The sequence below is a fragment of the Aegilops tauschii genome, chromosome 5 (genome assembly GCF_002575655.3).
Source record: "Aegilops tauschii subsp. strangulata cultivar AL8/78 chromosome 5, Aet v6.0, whole genome shotgun sequence".
Taxonomy (NCBI): Eukaryota; Viridiplantae; Streptophyta; class Magnoliopsida; order Poales; family Poaceae; genus Aegilops; species Aegilops tauschii.
Window position 1 is genome coordinate 114,862,041 of NC_053039.3, and position 19,583 is coordinate 114,881,623.

Consider the following 19,583-nt stretch of genomic DNA (forward strand, 5'->3'; position numbering starts at 1 on the left):
ACGAGTAACGGATTTATTTAGTCCATCGGGACTAATTCCGCCTACGGCCTTTTAATTGAAAACACGCCTGACCTGCACACACCAGCTTAACTTACCGGTGTCTGGAATCACCCACGACACCTGTCAAGCAAAACTCTAAGTGGGGAGGCTATAGCCTCAACGTAGCATGGGATCAAATTTATATCGCGCGCTCTAAGGGGTGCCCCCTCTCAGTCCCAACCGGAAACACCCATGCCCCCTGACCAGGTGGCATGCCTACCGGATGCATCCGGTATCTTCCACCATGGCCTCTCTGTACGGTGTGTGCCTTGGTAAGGGGTTCACAACTTACTGAACCGTACCCTACCTGCGGCAGGGACAAGTGGTAGTACAAAACAAGTAGGGGAAGTTACTAAACAAGACTCGACCTACGGCCGACTCAGGAGGTCCAAGTATTCTCCGAATGATTAGCATAACCAAAAAAAATGTTTCCATTAACAGACAGAAACACCGCTCATCAAACCTCATCATGCCCTACCGGATACATTCGTCTCGACGAGGAACTAGGGACAAGCTCGTGTCTACCCAAGACCACGACTCTCCCGGCTTCCTGCCGGTATGCAAGAAAAGCTCGCGAGGATGATCACTATCACCAGCATATCCATTTCTAACAGCAAAGTATCTCCAATATGCACTCATGTGTGTGACTTTATCATTACATAAAAATAACTTATACTCCAAGTCAAAGTGGTGTTGTAACCGTATCAAAACACCCCACGAAAATATTATGCCAGAGTTCAGAATGCTTGCCTTCAAGAGTATGCATGGGGGTGCACTCTTTGAAAGTTTTCTTCTCTCTCCATTTCCTATTTTGAAAAATATTCCAATGACAAATATTTCAAAAACAGTACAAAAATCTGTCCCCAATATTTTTAAATAAATCTTAAAATAAACTAGATGAAATTTGAGAGAGGTAGGAAAAAGAATCAACTCATTTGGGGCTTTATTTTAAAAGATATAGCCAGTCAAAGTTCTGTTTTTAATAAAAACCAGAAAAGAAAACGTTTTGGGGGGGGGGGGGGGCTTACGCTTTTTGTTCAGCGAAAACGTATTTTGCAAAACACGTCTCCACTTAAAACATGTGTCGGCGGGGCTGGGTCGCTGACAGTGGGTCCAGGGGGGCCCACTGGTCAGGTTTGACTATTCCCCCCTCTCCCTCCTCTTCCTCTGCCCGAACGGGGCGGGACTCCGGCGATCACCGTCGACGAACGGCAGCTCCCCACAGGTATCCGAGGGTGGGGATGGACCTGCCAGACCGGGGCGGTCCTCTCGGTTGTCGTTGGGTCGATGGTGGTGGGTGGAGTCGCCGGCGGCGAGCTCCGCGGCGGAGGGGGCTACGGGAGTGAAGGGGGTTTTGGGCTCCGGTGGTTTCCGATCGAGGCTGAGGCGCTGGGCAGCTCCGCAAGAACAAGGGGAAGCGAGTGGTGGCGCTGGATGGGCGGGGGAGTGTCTGGTTGCGACGAATGGCACCGGAAGGCGGCGGCGGCCGAACCGGCCGGAGGTGGGGGAGATGGCCTCTTCCGGTCAATCCACGGCTAGGGGAGCACTAGGGGGAAGGCCTGAGGTCGCCTGAGCGCTCGGAGGGGCTCGGGGTCTCCTTTTATAGGCGTTCGAGGCTGGTCCCGCGGCGGCCGTGGATAAGAACGCCGGCGACCGTCGCTCTGTAGCCGCAGGGCGACGTGGCAGCGACAAGCGCGTGCCGACGGGCTCCAGGATAAGCTCGAGCTGTTCACAGGGGCAGCTGGCGCGCGCGGGTGGCTTGGGCGGCGCCGTCCGTGGCAGGAGCTTACTCCCGACGCCGGCGTGCCGCCAAAGGCTCTGACGGCGGTGCTGTAGGGCGCCAGGGGCGGCTTGGAGGGTTCTGGTGAGTGGGCGAGTGCAGGGCGCGGCTCTGCAGGCGAGCAAGGGCCAGGGGCGGGACGCGGCGAGGGCGGCAGTGCGACACGGCGGCTCGGTGCGCGCGCGTGCAAAACGTGCGCTCTGGGCGCGCCCAGAGCACGCACGGGACGTGTTCGACGAAGTGCCAGGGCAGCCTAGAGTGCGAGAGGGAGGCTGGCAACTAACAGGGCAGGGTTATGGATAGCCAGGAGCTTAGTGGACAAGGTTGCTGGGTCAGTGGATCAAATCCATAATGCAAACTAGAAAACATGCCAAAACTGTCCATGAACACAAGCTGTTCGACATAATGCTAAGTGCATTTAGGCAACTCTTGGAGTGGACAAAAACTCCAGACCAGTGTCTCCCTAGATGTAGGTGATGATGGCAAGATCATTTGGGCAAAACCAGAAACTTGCTAGTGCAAGTTTTGCAAAACTACAGTTTTGGACAGAAAGAAAAAGGTCTCATTGCATGCACTTAAAATCCTCCAATGGGACCACTCTCCTGGACTTAAGGGTTTTGCAGGGAGGGCTACAAGCAGGAAAAGGCTCATGGGCCCTAGAGCAAAATAAAATAGGGTTGCAGTACAAATCACCAAACTGAACCAGAATGAAAAGGAGGTTGATTCACTCAAATTTTTCAAAGAACTTCACTGGGTTTTAGCATAAAGTTGAATTATATGCATCTACTGACATCTCCAAACACTTTGAAGAATTTTTAAAGGAATATTTAAATAGGTTGTAGTGCAAAAATGCCTACTGGACGAGATTTGAAAAGTTGATGTAGAGCTCAAAATCTCCAATAACCAAAAGATATTTTTGTATAGAAGTGATGTGGAAACATCACATGACATCCCCAAATTTTGGTGAAATTTTTACATGCATCAATCAAATGGTTGCAGTGCAAAACAGGCTCCAAATTTATGAAAGATCATTTTAAAAGAGTAAAGCTCAAGAAAAAGCAAACCTTGCAATTAAATCCACTGATAAAGAATTGTTTCATAGAGAGAACATACAAGTCCAATAATACTTTTGGAAAGTTTCTACTTGAGGTAAAAACCCACAATATCAAAAGGGTAAATCTAGACAAATGGAAAAGTTCAATTTCCTGGCAGAATTTTAATTTATAAAACAAGGTCAAAATTTTGGGGTGTCACAACACTACCCCCCTTAAGAAAAATCTCGTCCTCGAGATTTGTTAAACGCTGTTTTGAACAAACATTGCTCTTATCAAAAGAAATCATTCTACTGTGCAATAAAAATGTGGCTATAGTGAGAGGGCAATTAGTGGTGTAAAACCACAGTGTGGTATACTGGCGCTGCGTGGAAAAATCCATGGTCGGGGAAAACGAGATATTTCTACGCTGGGTACAGTAAATTTAGAATAAATTCTAAATTACTGAAACACGCTGGTCGTACCCGAGAGCACAGTGCTCTCTCTGGCTGACAGGTGGACTCGGGGCCCACTGTCGGCCTCTTCTCCTACCTCTTGTTCTCTCTTCTCTCTCGCGTGCTCTCCCGCGCTTCCTCCACCGGCGACGCCTAGCGCGTAGGGCATCTAGGCCGTACTGCGGTAGTGCGCGGCGTGCTAGCTGCCGGTGCAGCGTGCACTCACCTCGCGGGCCAGTGCACTGTCGGCACTGCTCGCGGACTCGCCTCCGAACACCGGCGATCGAGCGACGAGTGGCGCTGGTGGACCTCGCCCACCGTACACCGATCTCGAGCTATAAAACGATCGCGGTGCTCCTCTCTTCTTCCTCACACCTGGCCTCGCTTCTACTTCTTCTTCCTTCTCCTCCATTGCTGTTAGCAGGAACTCGGGACGAGGCTCTAATGGCGGAGGCGATGCCGGACTGGTACATGGTCCTGGTGTGTGGAGGTTTGGCGACGTTGCTGGGGTTCTCCGTGCTCTTGTGCGCGATGATCCCGGATGATCGTCGTGATGCTGCCGCTCGAGTGTTAGCTCTTCACGGTGGCGGCGATCATGAGGATTAGGTGCGGCATCGAGTGCTAACTGCTGTCGGTGTGCTGGGGCAACTCGCGCCCGAATGATTACTCCAAATCTCTCTTACTGAGACTGTGGTGTCCTCGGGTGTGATCAGATAGGCGCAAAATGTGTACGAGGATTTGTAATTAGCGCACGAGGTCGAGTGGTTGTGGTTGTGAGTCTGCTGTTACGGTGCTGCGCGAATAAAAATCTATGTCGTGAAGATATATACGCTACAGCAACTCGGGGAAAGAACTCTCATTACAAAAATTTATCGCGAGTGAAAATTAGTTAAATAAAGATTAACAACAGTAAAATTGCTCACATAATTGAAACCAAAAATCGGATCCGTCGCACAAATTTTTGGATACCACGTACAAGTTACAGCACATAAATAAATAACGGGATAATAAACACAGCGGTGACGTCTACAATGAAAACGGCAAAAGGACACGGTCCAGAGAAAACGTCTCTGGTACTGGGGCACACTCCTCTTCTATCGGGGGAAGCGGGTTGACCAGTCGATGAATGCGCCTCTCCTGGTCAGGCCTCAGTGGTATGCCAATAGCGATCCGAGGATTTAAATCAGCGAGGCTCTGGAGATAACCCATTACCCGCTGAGTCAAACGCTCTTGAGCGATAACGTACTGGGCAAGGTTGGCCAGTACTGGATCTCTCTCAATTCGTCCACCAAGAAAAGATGCAACTTCTCTGGGTGCTGCATGACTCGGAAAATAATAAGATCCTCGTTCGCTGGCATAGGGTACCGCGAATCGAAGACGAGCGAGTGCTTCGTACGCAGCAGCTTCTATGGCCATGTGTGGAGTCGGCATGGATTTCCCCACGAAGGAAACTTCCGTTGGGTCTTGGTTTGGGTTTGTGGGTGGGATGTGCACCACTGCCCAATATTTCGAGGTGGATGGGGTGATCCTCGATTTGAGCAACTCGTACTGGGGTGGATGGATGGCACTCATGGTACTGCAGGTAAAGTCCCACAATAATTTAACAAAACTACCCGGGGTTGCGTCTGGGGTTCTCAGATAAATACTGGGGGTCGGCATGGCAAAGAAATGGCTGTGAGTGTTGCGCACAAGGTGAGGGGTACTTGGCAAGGTCACGAGGTGTCCTTTTATATAGCATTGGGGCTGGGTTATCTACCGTGGTGAAGGGTAACTGGTCGTCGATCCTGTTCTTGGGTCAAAGCCATAGATATACATATCTCATAAATGTGACGCATTACTGTGGGTGCCGTCGGGGTTTGGTCTTGGTAGCTGTGCCCGAAATTTAAAAATGCAACTGTACGCCAACGTACATATGCATAGCCATTACTCCAAAAATAGGGGCGCTCAAGCGGATAGCATTTAATAATAGCGATACAGGACCACACAGTTACAAAGCGTAGGAATACTAAGGCTCGATACTACTTGAGCGACTTAGTCTACTTCGTTAATGTCCAAGTGGGCTGGCCTGGTGGACGCCGGGGTTCCTCCACGGGTTTCACCGTCGGGATCTGCTGGTTGAGGTTGAGGGGCTGCAGGGTCGGGGTAGTGGTGATGACCCTCACGGGGGTTGCTGGCCACAATCCTGTTGGAACGGGTTCCTAAAAGGCGATGAAGCGCTTCTGGGGATACCAAAGCACTCTGGTTGATGGCTGGGGCAGACCTCAAGGGCTCGATCGGGTGTCCGAACAGCACGACTGGGTTGTCGGCGTCGGGCTCCATTTCTCCTCTCGTCGGGGCTCGGCGAACCTGTTCTCCACGAGCTGCGATCAGATCAAGGGTGATTTGATCGAACAGTTGCTCTAGTGCGCTTACATAGCGCACCAGATGCAATAGTGCAGGATCTGTCTCGTGATCCCCGTTGGCAACCTAGGGCGGCCTACCATACCCGTCACGACTAGGGTAGTAGTAGAAGGAGCGACAGTTAACTCTGGGCGACAAGTGCCGGAGTTGAACTATAGCTTCTCGAGCTGCCAGTTGGATGGCTTGTGGCTCAAAGGAAGTTGTCCTTCCGGTGAACCTGTAGGGGCGTTCTGGCGATAGACCCCTACCATAGATGTGCACAGTGGCCCAGAATTGACGGCTCTCACCGTACATGGGTCCTTGGTACACAACATATTCAGGGGGCTCTTCTAATGCATAGGCACGGCGGGTGAGGTTTGCGAGCACGGTCACAAAACCTCCAAGGTTGGTTGCTGTGGTCTCGTTGTGAACAATGGGGCCAGGCATCGTGGCTTGGTTTGGGGAAAGAGGCTGTGCTGTGCTGTGTTGAGGCTAGCGTGCCCTTTTTATAGGAAAAGGGGACGGAGTCTTCCTTCGCACGCCTACGAATGAGACATGTTAGGTGTCGGTCACTGGCGCGTGATTGACGGGCTAGGCTGATAGGTTGGGCACCGTCTGCCGAAAGGCGTCGGGTCACTGTGGGGCTATCTTATGCGAGAAGTTTGGCCGGGGTTAGGTTAAGGTCTGGTGGTTTGGTTAACCTAGGTTTATTGACCTGGCTAAGATAGGATTAGCCAATGGTCAGCCTGGCTCTGATACCAAGTCTGTCAGGACCGGATTTTTGGGGTATTAATTTCCCAGAAAACGGCCTTTGTGCTCACCAGCCCCAGGATTACTGTTAGCTGATGAGGCACCAACTTGATACAAGAATTCCAAGCAAAGTACAAAATATGCAGTACAAGACCATTGTGGCCTAGGAGTACAACACTTGGTTTCTAGTGGTTGATGCCGCAAGCGGTTTATGGTACATCTGCGTCTATGGGACTCCATTTCCCACAAGAACAGCTGACCAGGATAACTCCTATCTTCGCGAGGCTACTATCGTCATTGCGTAGGTTCCAGGGCTGTCATCGCAATGCTTATCTCCAAGCAAGGAATCTGGCCAAGACAATAGCCAGGGACAAGCCAGTGAGTACGTTTGAATGTACTCGCAAACATCAAGAACACGGGTATAATATAACAAGGGGTAATCATGCTCCGAAATATTTTATGATGATAACGTCTGTCACAAAATCAACGGAAACCGTGATGCACGCATGCAGGTAAAATATGAACATGCAATACGGGGGTAGTAATAGAATGCACGGATCGAGTATCTGAAATGGCTCCTCGAAAGAGTGCAAATAAATTAATAATGCCGCAGTCGGGCGTCTGAGCGACACCACATAAAGGGCTTATAAAGGATAGTTAAATAACAAGCATGCCGCAGTCGGGCGTCTGAGCGACACCACATAAAGGGCTTATAAAGAAAAATTAAATAACAAGCATGCCGCAGTCGGGCGTCTGAGCGACACCACATAAAGGGCTTATAAAGAAAAATTAAATAACAAGCATGCCGCAGTCGGGCGTCTGAGCGACACCACATAAAGGGCTTATATAGGAATAATTAAATAACAAGCATGCCGCAGTCGGGCGTCTGAGCGACACCACATGAATGCCTACTGGACCAGATTTGAAAAGTTGATGTAGAGCTCAAAATCTCCAATAACCAAAAGATATTTTTGTATAGAAGTGATGTGGAAACATCACATGACATCCCCAAATTTTGGTGAAATTTTTAAATGCATCAATCAAATGGTTGCAGTGCAAAACAGGCTCCAAATTTATGAAAGATCATTTTAAAAGAGTAAAGCTCAAGAAAAAGCAAACCTTGCAATTAAATCCACTGATAAAGAATTGTTTCATAGAGAGAACATACAAGTCCAATAATACTTTTGGAAAGTTTCTACTTGAGGTAAAAACCCACAATATCAAAAGGGTAAATCTAGACAAATGGAAAAGTTCAATTTCCTGGCAAAATTTTAATTTATAAAACAAGGTCAAAATTTTGGGGTGTCACAACACTACCCCCCTTAAGAAAATTCTCGTCCTCGAGATTTGTTAAACGCCGTTTTGAACAAACATTGCTCTTATCAAAAGAAATCATTCTACTGTGCAATAAAAATGTGGCTACAGTGAGAGGGCAATTAGTGGTGTAAAACCACAGTGTGGTATTCTGGCGCTGCGTGGAAAAATCCATGGTCGGGGAAAACGAGATATTTCTACGCTGGGTACAGTAAATTTAGAATAAATTCTAAATTACTGAAACACGCTGGTCGTATCCGAGAGCACAGTGCTCTCTCTGGCTGACAGGTGGACCCGGGGCCCACTGTCGGCCTCTTCTCCTACCTCCGGTTCTCTCTTCTCTCTCGCGTGCTCTCCCGCGCTTCCTCCACCGGCGACGCCTAGCACGTAGGGCATCTAGGCCGTACTGCGGTAGTGCGCGGCGTGCTAGTTGCCGGTGCAGCGTGCACTCACCTCGCGGGCCAGTGCACTGTCGGCACTGCTCGCGGCCTCACCTCCGAACACCGGCGATCGAGCGACGAGTGGCGCTAGTGGACCTCGCCCACCGTACACCGATCTCGAGCTATAAAACGATCGCGGTGCTCCTCTCTTCTTCCTCACACCTGGCCTCGCTTCTACTTCTTCTTCCTTCTCCTCCATTGCTGTTAGCAGGAACTCGGGACGAGGCTCTAATGGCGGAGCCGATGCCGGACTGGTACGTGGTCCTGGTGTGTGGAGGTTTGGCGACGTTGCTGGGGTTCTCCGTGCTCTTGTGCGCGATGATCCTGGATGATCGTCGTGATGCCGCCGCTCGAGTGTTAGCTCTTCGCGGTGGCGGCGATCACGAGGATTAGGTGCGGCATCGAGTACTAACTGCTGTCGGTGTGCTGGGGCAACTCGCGCCCGAATGATTACTTCAAATCTCTCTTACTGAGACTGTGGTGTCCTCGGGTGTGATCAGATAGGTGCAAAATGTGTACGAGGATTTGTAATTAGCGCACGAGGTCGAGTGGTTGTGGTTGTGAGTCTGCTGTTACGATGCTGCGCGAATAAAAATCTATATCGTGAAGATATATATGCTGCAGCAACTCGGGGAAAGAACTCTCATTACAAAAATTTATCGCGAGTGAAAATTAGTTAAATAAAGATTAACAGCAGTAAAATTGCTCACATAATTGAAACCAAAAATCAGATCCGTCGCACAAATTTTTGGATACCACGTACAAGTTACAGCACATAAATAAATAACGGGATAATAAACACAGCGGTGACGTCTACAATGAAAACGGCAAAAGGACACGGTCCTTAGAAAACGTCTCTGGTACTGGGGCACACTCCTCTTCTATCGGGGGAAGCGGGTTGACCAGTCGATGAATGCGCCTCTCCTGGTCAGGCCTCAGTGGTCTGCCAATAGCGATCCGAGGATTTAAATCAGCGAGGCTCTGGAGATAACCCATTACCCGCTGAGTCAAACGCTCTTGAGCGATAACGTACTGGGCAAGGTTGGCCAGTACTGGATCTCTCTCAATTCGTCCACCGGGAAAAGATGCAACTTCTCCGGGTGCTGCACGACTCGGAAAATAATAATATCCTCGTTCGCTGGCATAGGGTACCGCGAATCGAAGACGAGCGAGTGCTTCGTACGCAACAGCTTCTATGGCCATGTGCGGAGTCGGCATGGATTTCCCCACGAAGGAAACTTCCGTTGGGTCTTGGTTTGGGTTTGTGGGTGGGATGTGCACCATTGCCCAATATTTCGAGGTGGATGGGGTGATCCTCGATTTGAGCAACTCGTACTGGGGTGGATGGATGGCACTCATGGTACTGCAGGTAAAGTCCCACAAAAATTTAACAAAACTACCCGGGGTTGCGTCTGGGGTTCTCAGATAAATACTGGGGGTCGGCATGGCAAAGAAATGGCTGTGAGTGTTGCGCACAAGGTGAGGGGTACTTGGCAAGGTCACGAGGTGTCCTTTTATATAGCATTGGGGCTGGGTTATCTACCGTGGTGAAGGGTAACTGGTCGTCGATCCTGTTCTTGGGTCAAAGCCACAGATATACATATCTCATAAATGTGACGCATTACTGTGGGTGCCGTCGGGGTTTGGTCTTGGTAGCTGTGCCTGGAATTTAAAAATGCAACTGTACGCCAACGTACATATGCATAGCCATTACTCCAAAAATAGGGGCGCTCAAGCGGATAGCATTTAATAATAGCGATACAGGACCACACAGTTACAAAGCGTAGGAATACTAAGGCTCGATACTACTTGAGCGACTTAGTCTACTTCGTTAATGTCCAAGTGGGCTGGCCTGGTGGACGCCGGGGTTCCTCCACGGGTTTCACCATCGGGATCTGCTGGTTGAGGTTGAGGGGCTGCAGGGTCGGGCTAGTGGTGATGACCCTCACGGGGGTTGCTGGCCACAATCCCGTTGGAACGGGTTCCCAAAAGGCGATGAAGCGCTTCTGGGGATACCAAAGCACTCTGGTTGATGGCTGGGGCAGACCTCAAGGGCTCGATCGGGTGTCCGAACAGCACGACTGGGTTGTCGGCGTCGGGCTCCATTTCTCCTCTCGTCGGGGCTCGGCGAACCAGTTCTCCACGAGCTGCGATCAGATCAAGGGTGATTTGATCGAACAGTTGCTCTAGTGCGCTTACATAGCGCACCAGATGCAATAGTGCAGGATCTGTCTCGTGATCCCCGTTGGCAACCTAGGGCGGCCTACCATACCCGTCACGACTGGGGTAGTAGTAGAAGGAGCGACAGTTAACTCTGGGCGACAAGTGCCGGAGTTGAACTATAGCTTCTCGAGCTGCCAGTTGGATGGCTTGTCGCTCAAAGTTGTCCTTCCGGTGAACCTGTAGGGGCGTTCTGGCGATAGACCCCTACCATAGATGTGCACAGTGGCCCAGAATTGACGGCTCTCACCGTACATGGGTCCTTGGTACACAACATATTCAGGGGGCTCTTCTAATGCATAGGCACGGCGGGTGAGGTTTGCGAGCACGGTCACAAAACCTCCAAGGTTGGTTGCTGTGGTCTCGTTGTGAACAATGGGGCCAGGCATCGTGGCTTGGTTTGGGGAAAGAGGCTGTGCTGTGCTGTGTTGAGGCTAGCGTGCCCTTTTTATAGGAAAAGGGGACGGAGTCTTCCTTCGCACGCCTGCGAATGAGACGTGTTAGGTGTCGGTCACTGGCGCGTGATTGACGGGCTAGGCTGATAGGTTGGGCACCGTCTGCCGAAAGGCGTCGGGTCACTGTGGGGCTATCTTATGCGAGATGTTTGGCCGGGGTTAGGTTAAGGTCTGGTGGTTTGGTTAACCTAGGTTTATTAACCTGGCTAAGATAGGATTAGCCAATGGTCAGCCTGGCTCTGATACCAAGTCTGTCAGGACCGGATTTTTGGGGTATTAATTTCCCAGAAAACGGCCTTTGTGCTCACCAGCCCCAGGATTACTGTTAGCTGATGAGGCACCAACTTGATACAAGAATTCCAAGCAAAGTACAAAATATGCAGTACAAGACCATTGTGGCCTAGGAGTACAACACTTGGTTTCTAGTGGTTGATGGCGGAAGCGGTTTATGGTACATCTGCGTCTATGGGACTCCATTTCCCACAAGAACAGCTGACCAGGATAACTCCTATCTTCGCGAGGCTGCTATCGTCATTGCGTAGGTTCCAGGGCTGTCATCGCAATGCTTATCTCCAAGCAAGGAATCTGGCCAAGACAATAGCCAGGGACAAGCCAGTGAGTACGTTTGAATGTACTCGCAAACATCAAGAACACGGGTATAATATAACAAGGGGTAATCATGCTCCGAAATATTTTATGATGATAACGTCTGTCACAAAATCAACGGAAACCGTGATGCACGCACGCAGGTAAAATATGAACATGCAATACGGGGGTAGTAATAGAATGCATGGATCGAGTATCTGAAATGGCTCCTCGAAAGGGTGCAAATAAATTAATAATGCCGCAGTCGGGCGTCTGAGCGACACCACATAAAGGGCTTATAAAGGATAGTTAAATAACAAGCATGCCGCAGTCGGGCGTCTAAGCGACACCACATAAAGGGCTTATAAAGAAAAATTAAATAACAAGCATGCCGCAGTCGGGCGTCTGAGCGACACCACATAAAGGGCTTATAAAGAAAAATTAAATAAAAAGCATGCCGCAGTCGGGCGTCTGAGCGACACCACATAAAGGGCTTATATAGGAATAATTAAATAACAAGCATGCCGCAGTCGGGCGTCTGAGCGACACCACATAAAGGGCTTATATAAGAATAATCACAGTGAATATCCAGGAGGTAGAACCATCCCAGGGATACTCAAAAATTCAAATAATGTAAATGGTTAGTCCATAATAATAAACATAAACAAAGATCTAGTCTAGCCGTTTCTCCATCCGAAGACCGTCACTAGATTCTAGTTTAGCCGTTTCTCCATCCGAAAACCGTCACTAGACCCATCTCAGACTAAAGTCCTTACCCATGAACATGGCTATCCAAATAGATATGACCTCTGTAGAGGGTGTACTCTTTTCCCACGAGTAACGGATTTATTTAGTCCATCAGGACTAATTCCGCCTACGGCCTTTTAATTGAAAACACGCCTGACCTGCACACACCAGCTTAGCTTATCGGTGTCTGGAATCACCCACGACACCTGTCAAGCAAAACTCTAAGTGGGGAGGCTACAACCTCGACGTAGCATGGGATCAAATTTATATCACGCGCTCTAAGGGGTGCCCCCCTCTCGGTCCCAACCGGAAACACCCATGCCCCCTGACCAGGTGGCATGCCTACCGGATGCATCCGGTATCTTCCACCATGGCCTCTCTGTACGGTGTGTGCCTTGGTAAGGGGTTGACAACTTACTGAACCGTACCCTCCTGCGGCAGGGACAAGTGGTAGTACAAAACAAGTAGGGGAAGTTACTAAACAAGACTCGACCTACGGCCGACTCAGGAGGTCCAAGTATTCTCCGAATGATTAGCATGACCAAAAAAAATGTTTCCATTAACAGATAGAAACACCGCTCATCAAACCTCATCATGCCCTACCGGATACATTCGTCTCGACGAGGAACTAGGGACAAGCTCGTGTCTACCCAAGACCATGACTCTCCCGGCTTCCTGCCGGTATGCAAGAAAAGCTCGCGAGGATGATCACTATCACCAGCATATCCATTTCTAACAGCAAAGTATCTCCAATATGCACTCATGTGTGTGACTTTATCGTTACATAAAAATAACGTATACTCCAAGTCAAAGCGGTGTTGTAACCGTATCAAAACACCTCACGAAAATATTATGCCAGAGTTCAGAATGCTTGCCTTCAAGAGTATGCATGGGGGTGCACTCTTTGAAAGTTTTCTTCTCTCTCCATTTCCTATTTTGAAAAATATTCAAATGACAAATATTTCAAAAACAGTACAAAAAGCTGTCCCAAATATTTTTGAAATAAATCTTAAAATAAACTAGATGAAATTTGAGAGAGGTAGGAAAAAGAATCAACTCATTTGGGGCTTTATTTTAAAAGATATAGCTAGTCAAAGTTTGGTCAAAGTTCTATTTTTAATAAAAACCAGAAAAGAAAACGTTTCGGGGGGGCTTACGCTTTCTGTTCAGCGAAAACGTATTTTGCGAAACACGTCTCCACTTAAAACACGCGTCGGCGGGGCTAGGTCGCTGACAGTGGGTCCAGGGGGGCCCACTGGTCAGGTTTGACTATTCCCCCCTCTCCCTCCTCTTCCTCTGCCCGAACGGGGCGGGACTCCGGCGATCACCATCGACGAACGGCAGCTCCCCACGGGTATCCGAGGGCGGGGATGGACCTGCCAGACCGGGGCGGTCCTCTGGGTGGTCGTTGGGTCGACGGTGGTGGGAGGAGTCGCCGGCGGCGAGCTCCGCGGCGGAGGGGGCTACGGGAGTGAAGGGGGTTTTGGGCTCCGGTGGTTTCCGATCGAGGCTGAGGCACTGAGCAGCTCCGCAAGAACTAGGGGAAGCAAGTGGTGGCGCTGGATGGGCGGGGGAGTGTCTGGTTGCGACGAATGGCACCGGAAGGCAGCGGCGGCCGAACCGGCCGGAGGTGGGGGAGATGGCCTCTTCCGGTCAATCCACGGCTAGGGGAGCACTAGGGGGAAGGCCTGAGGTCGCCTGAGCGCTCGGATGGGCTCGGGGTCTCCTTTTATAGGCGTTCGAGGCTGGTCCCGCGGCGGCCGTGGATAAGAACGCCGGCGACCGTCGCTCTGTAGCCGTAGGGCGACGTGGCGGCGACGAGCGCGTGCCGATGGGCTCCAGGATAAGCTCGAGCTGTTCACAGGGGCAGCTGGCGCGCGCGGGTGGCTTGGGCGGCGCCGTCCGTGGCAGGAGCTTACTGCCGACGCCGGCGTGCCGCCAAAGGCTCTGACGGCGGCGCTGTAGGGCGCCAGGGGCGGCTTGGAGGGTTCTGGTGAGTGGGCGAGTGCAGGGCGCGGCTCTGCAGGAGAGCAAGGGCCAGGGGCGGGATGCGGCGAGGGCGGCAGTGCGACGCTGCGGCTCGGTGCGCGCGCGTGCAAAACGTGCGCTCTGGGCGCGCCCAGAGCACGCACGGGATGTGCTCGACGAAATGCCAGGGCAGCCTAGAGTGCGAGAGGGAGGCTGGCAACTAACAGGGCAGGGTTATGGATAGCCAGGAGCTTAGTGGACAAGGTTGCTGGGTCAGTGGATCAAATCCATAATGCAAACTAGAAAACATGCCAAAACTGTCGATGAACACAAGCTGTTCGACATAATGCTAAGTGCATTTAGGCAACTCTTGGAGTGGCCAAAAACTCCAGACCAGTGTCTCCCTAGATGTAGGTGATGATGGCAAGATCATTTGGGCAAAACCAGAAACTTGCTATTGCAAGTTTTGCAAAACTACAGTTTTGACAGAAAGAAAAAGGTCTCATTGCATGCACTTAAAATCCTCCAATGGGACCACTCTCCTGGACTTAAGGGTTTTGCAGGGAGGGCTACAAGCAGGAAAAGGCTCATGGGCCCTAGAGCAAAATAAAATAGGGTTGCAGTACAAATCACCAAACTGAACCAGAATGAAAAGGAGGTTGATTCACTCAAATTTTTCAAAGAACTTCACTGGGTTTTAGCATAAAGTTGAATTATATGCATCTACTGACATCTCCAAACACTTGGAAGAATTTTTAAAGGAATATTTAAATAGGTTGTAGTGCAAAAATGCCTACTGGACCAGATTTGAAAAGTTGATGTAGAGCTCAAAATCTCCAATAACCAAAAGATATTTTTGTATAGAAGTGATGTGGAAACATCACATGACATCCCCAAATTTTGGTGAAATTTTTAAATGCATCAATCAAATGGTTGCAGTGCAAAACAGGCTCCAAATTTATGAAAGATCATTTTAAAAGAGTAAAGCTCAAGAAAAAGCAAACCTTGCAATTAAATCCACTGATAAAGAATTGTTTCATAGAGAGAACATACAAGTCCAATAATACTTTTGGAAAGTTTCTACTTGAGGTAAAAACCCACAATATCAAAAGGGCAAATCTAGACAAATGGAAAAGTTCAATTTCCTGGCAAAATTTTAATTTATAAAACAAGGTCAAAATTTTGGGCTGTCACAACGCCTCGCATCCACGCGCATACTTGTACGAGAGAAACGCGCATCGCTTGGCCCCCGACCATGCACTGTAACCGGGAACTCCCCGATATTTTCCTCGCCCTCGCTTCTAGCACGGTTTTTTTCCGTCATGGACGGCCCAAAGAATGTCATGTAGCTGCATCTCTGTCCCTCCCAGGACAAAAAGCCCATTTTCTGTCATGATTTTTTGTCATGGAAGTAGAAGCCCACCACATCTATGATGATACTAGGTTTTGTCACAATTATCGTCGTAGAAGTGTCATAAGCATGACAGGAAAAAAATCGTTCGGCCCAAAATGTCACGGATGTGTCTTTTTTTGTAGTGATGATGCTCCTATACTTAGAAATACTAGATCTTCTCCGGATGCTATTTCGGCACTAGTTCTGAAACTTGAAAGTAAATTTATCTGTACTCATCCTACTTTGCAACGATTGTTTTTTCAGCTCCCCGTTATAAAGAATCCTAAGGCTAAAAAGTTGGCCACTCTCGTTCTTATGAATGAATCTGACTACATAATACGGGAAGCTAGGGAAATCTTTGATTTTTATGGTATGAATCCTAAAAAGCCCGTGATAGATGAAATTCTTTACAATAGTGATTATGCGTTAAGACATTTGCTTGGGGATAATCAAATCTTAGATGAGAATCTTAAAAAGGAAGTCCCCATTTTAGATGTAATCCAACAAGTTTTCAACAATGTTAATCAACATTACTCTTGGATTGTTACCGGAAATCAAAGGGCTTATGATGATGGGCAACTTAATAGTGCTAAAGTTTCTATGGATAATATGTTTTATGTTGTCTTTACAAAGCCTCATGACAAAAACACCTCTAAGAAAACTAAGGAGAAGGATAACAAAATGTAGATCCCAGCTTTATGCCTAGCTAAGGGCGTAAAATGAAAGCGCTTGTTGGGAGGCAACCCAATGAATAAAATTTATTTTTGTCTTTTGCTTTCTGTTCTTGAGTGTTTGCACAATTATGCTACTATTATTATTGTGTTTTTGTGTTTTAATTAGTGTTTTTGCCAAGCAAAGCCTTTAGGATCTTCTTGGGTGATAGTCGATTTGATCTTGCTAAAAAAAAGAAACTTTTGCGCTCACAAAAATAATTCTCATTTTTGACAGAAGCGTGATAAAATACCAATTCTTTTTGCAGAATAATAATATACAAATTGCTCAGGTATTCCTAATTTTTCAAAAAAATTGGAGTTTCAGAAGTATTCGAAATATCGAGATTGCTACACACTGTTCTGTTTTTGACAGATTCTGTTTTCTTTGCGTTGTGTGCTTGTTTTGATGATTCTATAGTTTTCTTTGATGAGTTTTTGCCATATAAAAGTTGGAATACAGTAAATATAATGCAAGAATAAAATATGAATTGGTTTGCTACAGTACTTATAGTAGTGATTTGCTTTCTTATACTAACGGATCTCACGAAGATTTTGTTGAGTTTTGTGTGATTGAAGTTTTCAAGTTTTGGGTGATGTTACGATGGATGAAGGAATAAGCAGTAAGAAGAGCCTAAGCTTGGGGATGACCATGGCATCCGAAGATATTATCCAAAGAAAAGCAAGCAACTAAGCTTGGGGATGCCCCGAGTGGCATCCCCTCTTTCTTCTAACGACCATCGGTATTTTACTCGAAGCTATATTTTTATTTGTCACATACTATGAGTTTTGCTTGGAGCATCTTGTATGATATGAGTCTTTGCTTGTTTTTCTTTGTATTTTAAGTAATGAATCCTTGCTGGACACACCTATTTGAGAGAGCCAAAATTATGCCATGACTTGTTAGAATTTCTCTCTATGCTTCAGTTAAATCTTTATGAGCTATGGAATTGCTCTAGTGCTTCACTTATATCTTTTTGAGCACGGTGTGCTTTGTTATTTTTGAAGAAATGCTCTCATGCTTCACTTAGATTTATTTGAGAGTTAGTAATTTTTTTAAGAAATTCTCTCTTGCTTCACTTAAATTAATTTGAGAGAAAGAAATATTATGCTCATGATCTTCACTTATATTTGTTTGAGCTTATGAAAAGCAACACATGAAAATTAGTTCCAAAGTGATAGATATCCAAGGAGGATATAATAAAAACTTTCATGAAGACCATTGGAAAAAATAAACTTGATTCCTTGTAATAGTTTTGAGATATGATGATGTGATATGTGAGTTATGTTGATGAGTAATTATTCTTTGGTAAGAATATTCGTGTTAAGGTTTGTGATTCCCTATGCAAGCAAGAAAGTCAATAGTTATGCAATGAAATTACATCCTACTTGTGGTGCATTATTCGGTGTTAATTATGCTTAATGCTCGCTTATGATATTTATCTTTTGCTAGCCTTCATTTTCCACTAAGTATGATCTCTACTTGTGCATCCAAAATCCTTTAAACCAGTTTTGCCACATGACTTCACCATATCTACCAATATGTGGTATTCTTTTGCCATTCCAAGAAAATTTGTATGTGCCATCTCTAATTTTAAAAATAAATTTCTCTTTTGTGTGCTCGTACCGCTCGCGAGGCGGGGAGGGGTGGCTGATATTTTCCATGCTAGATGTGTTATTCTCACGATGAGTGTTTATTCACTTATCATTGCACGAGAGTAAGGCAAAGGTATTAGGGATGCCCAGTCCCGAAATGAAAAATGAATTTACTTTATGTTGTCAAATAATAAATTCCTTGGAAGGTGTTGGTATGGAAGGCACCCATGGATATGGTTAGCCATGGAAAGTGCAAGTATGGTGGAAAAAGGAATAAACTTCATTTTCTGTTTGGGAACCGCCTATGATATATCTAGCATGGAAAGTGTCGGGAACTCTAAGTCGTTTTCGTTGGTGGGAAAATCATACCTCCCAAAATGTCTTTATCTCTATGTTTTTCGCTTTGAGCTCTGGCACCTCTACAAATCCCTACTTCCCTCCGCGAAGGGCCTTTCTTTTACTTTATGCAATTTTTATTTTAAATTTGAGTCTCCATCTTCTCTTATAAAGCACCAACTAGGGGACACTATGATCGTACTTGAGCATTGGGTGTAGCTAATATGCGAGTGTGTTTCATGAATGGATCAATGATTTAGCATGATGGGCTAGGGATAACTTATTTTAGCGTCGATATTTTGAAAGACATGGTTGCTTGTTGATATGCTTGAGTAATCAAGTTATCATGTCAAAACTAGACTATTTCTTTGAACCATATAAAATTCCAAATGTCCATGCTACAAAGAAAAGAATATGAGATGATATTTTAGGCAACATTCCACATCAAAAATTTTGTTTTATCATTTACCTACACGAGGACGAGCAGGAATTAAGCTTGGGGATGCTGATACATCTCCAATGTATCTATAAATTTTGATTGTTACATGCTATTATATTATCATTCTTGGATGTTTTATAATCATTTTATAGTCATTTTATATCATTTTTTGGTACTAACCTATTAACATAGTGCCAAGTGCCAGTTGTTGTTTTTTGCATGTTTTTTACATCACAGGAAATCAAGACCAAACGGAGTCCAAACGCAATGAAACTTTTTGTGGATTTTTTGGACCAAAAGACATCCAGTGGGCTGAAGAAGCGCCTGGGGGTGCTCCAAGGGGAGCACAACCCACCAGAGCGTGCCTGGAGGTGCCCTGGTGGGTTGTGCCCACCTTAGGTGCCTCCCAAACCGCCTCTTTGCTCTATAAATACCCTATTGTTCTAGAAACCCTAGGGGAGTCGACGAAAATCAATTCCAGCCGCCGCAAGTTCCAGAAACCATAGATCCAATCTAGATACCATCACGGAGGGGTTCATCATGTGAATTGGTGCCTCTCCAATGATGCGTGAGTAGTTCTTTGTAGACCTTCCGTAGTTAGTAGCTAGATGGCTTCCTCTCTCTCTCTCTTGATTATCAATACAATGGTCTCTTGGAGATCCATATGATGTAACTCTTTTTGCGGTGTGTTTGTTGGGATCGGATGAACTTTGAGTTTATGATCAAATCTATCTTTTTATATCCATGAAATTTATTTGAGTTTCTTTGATCTCTTATATGCATGATTGCTTATAGCCTCGTATTTCTTCTCCGATATTTGGATTTTGTTTGGCCAACTTGATCTATTTATCTGGCAATGGGAAGAGGTGCTTTGTAGTGTGGGTTCGATCTTACGATGCTTGATCCCAGTGACAGAATGGGAACCGACACGTATGTATCATTGCTA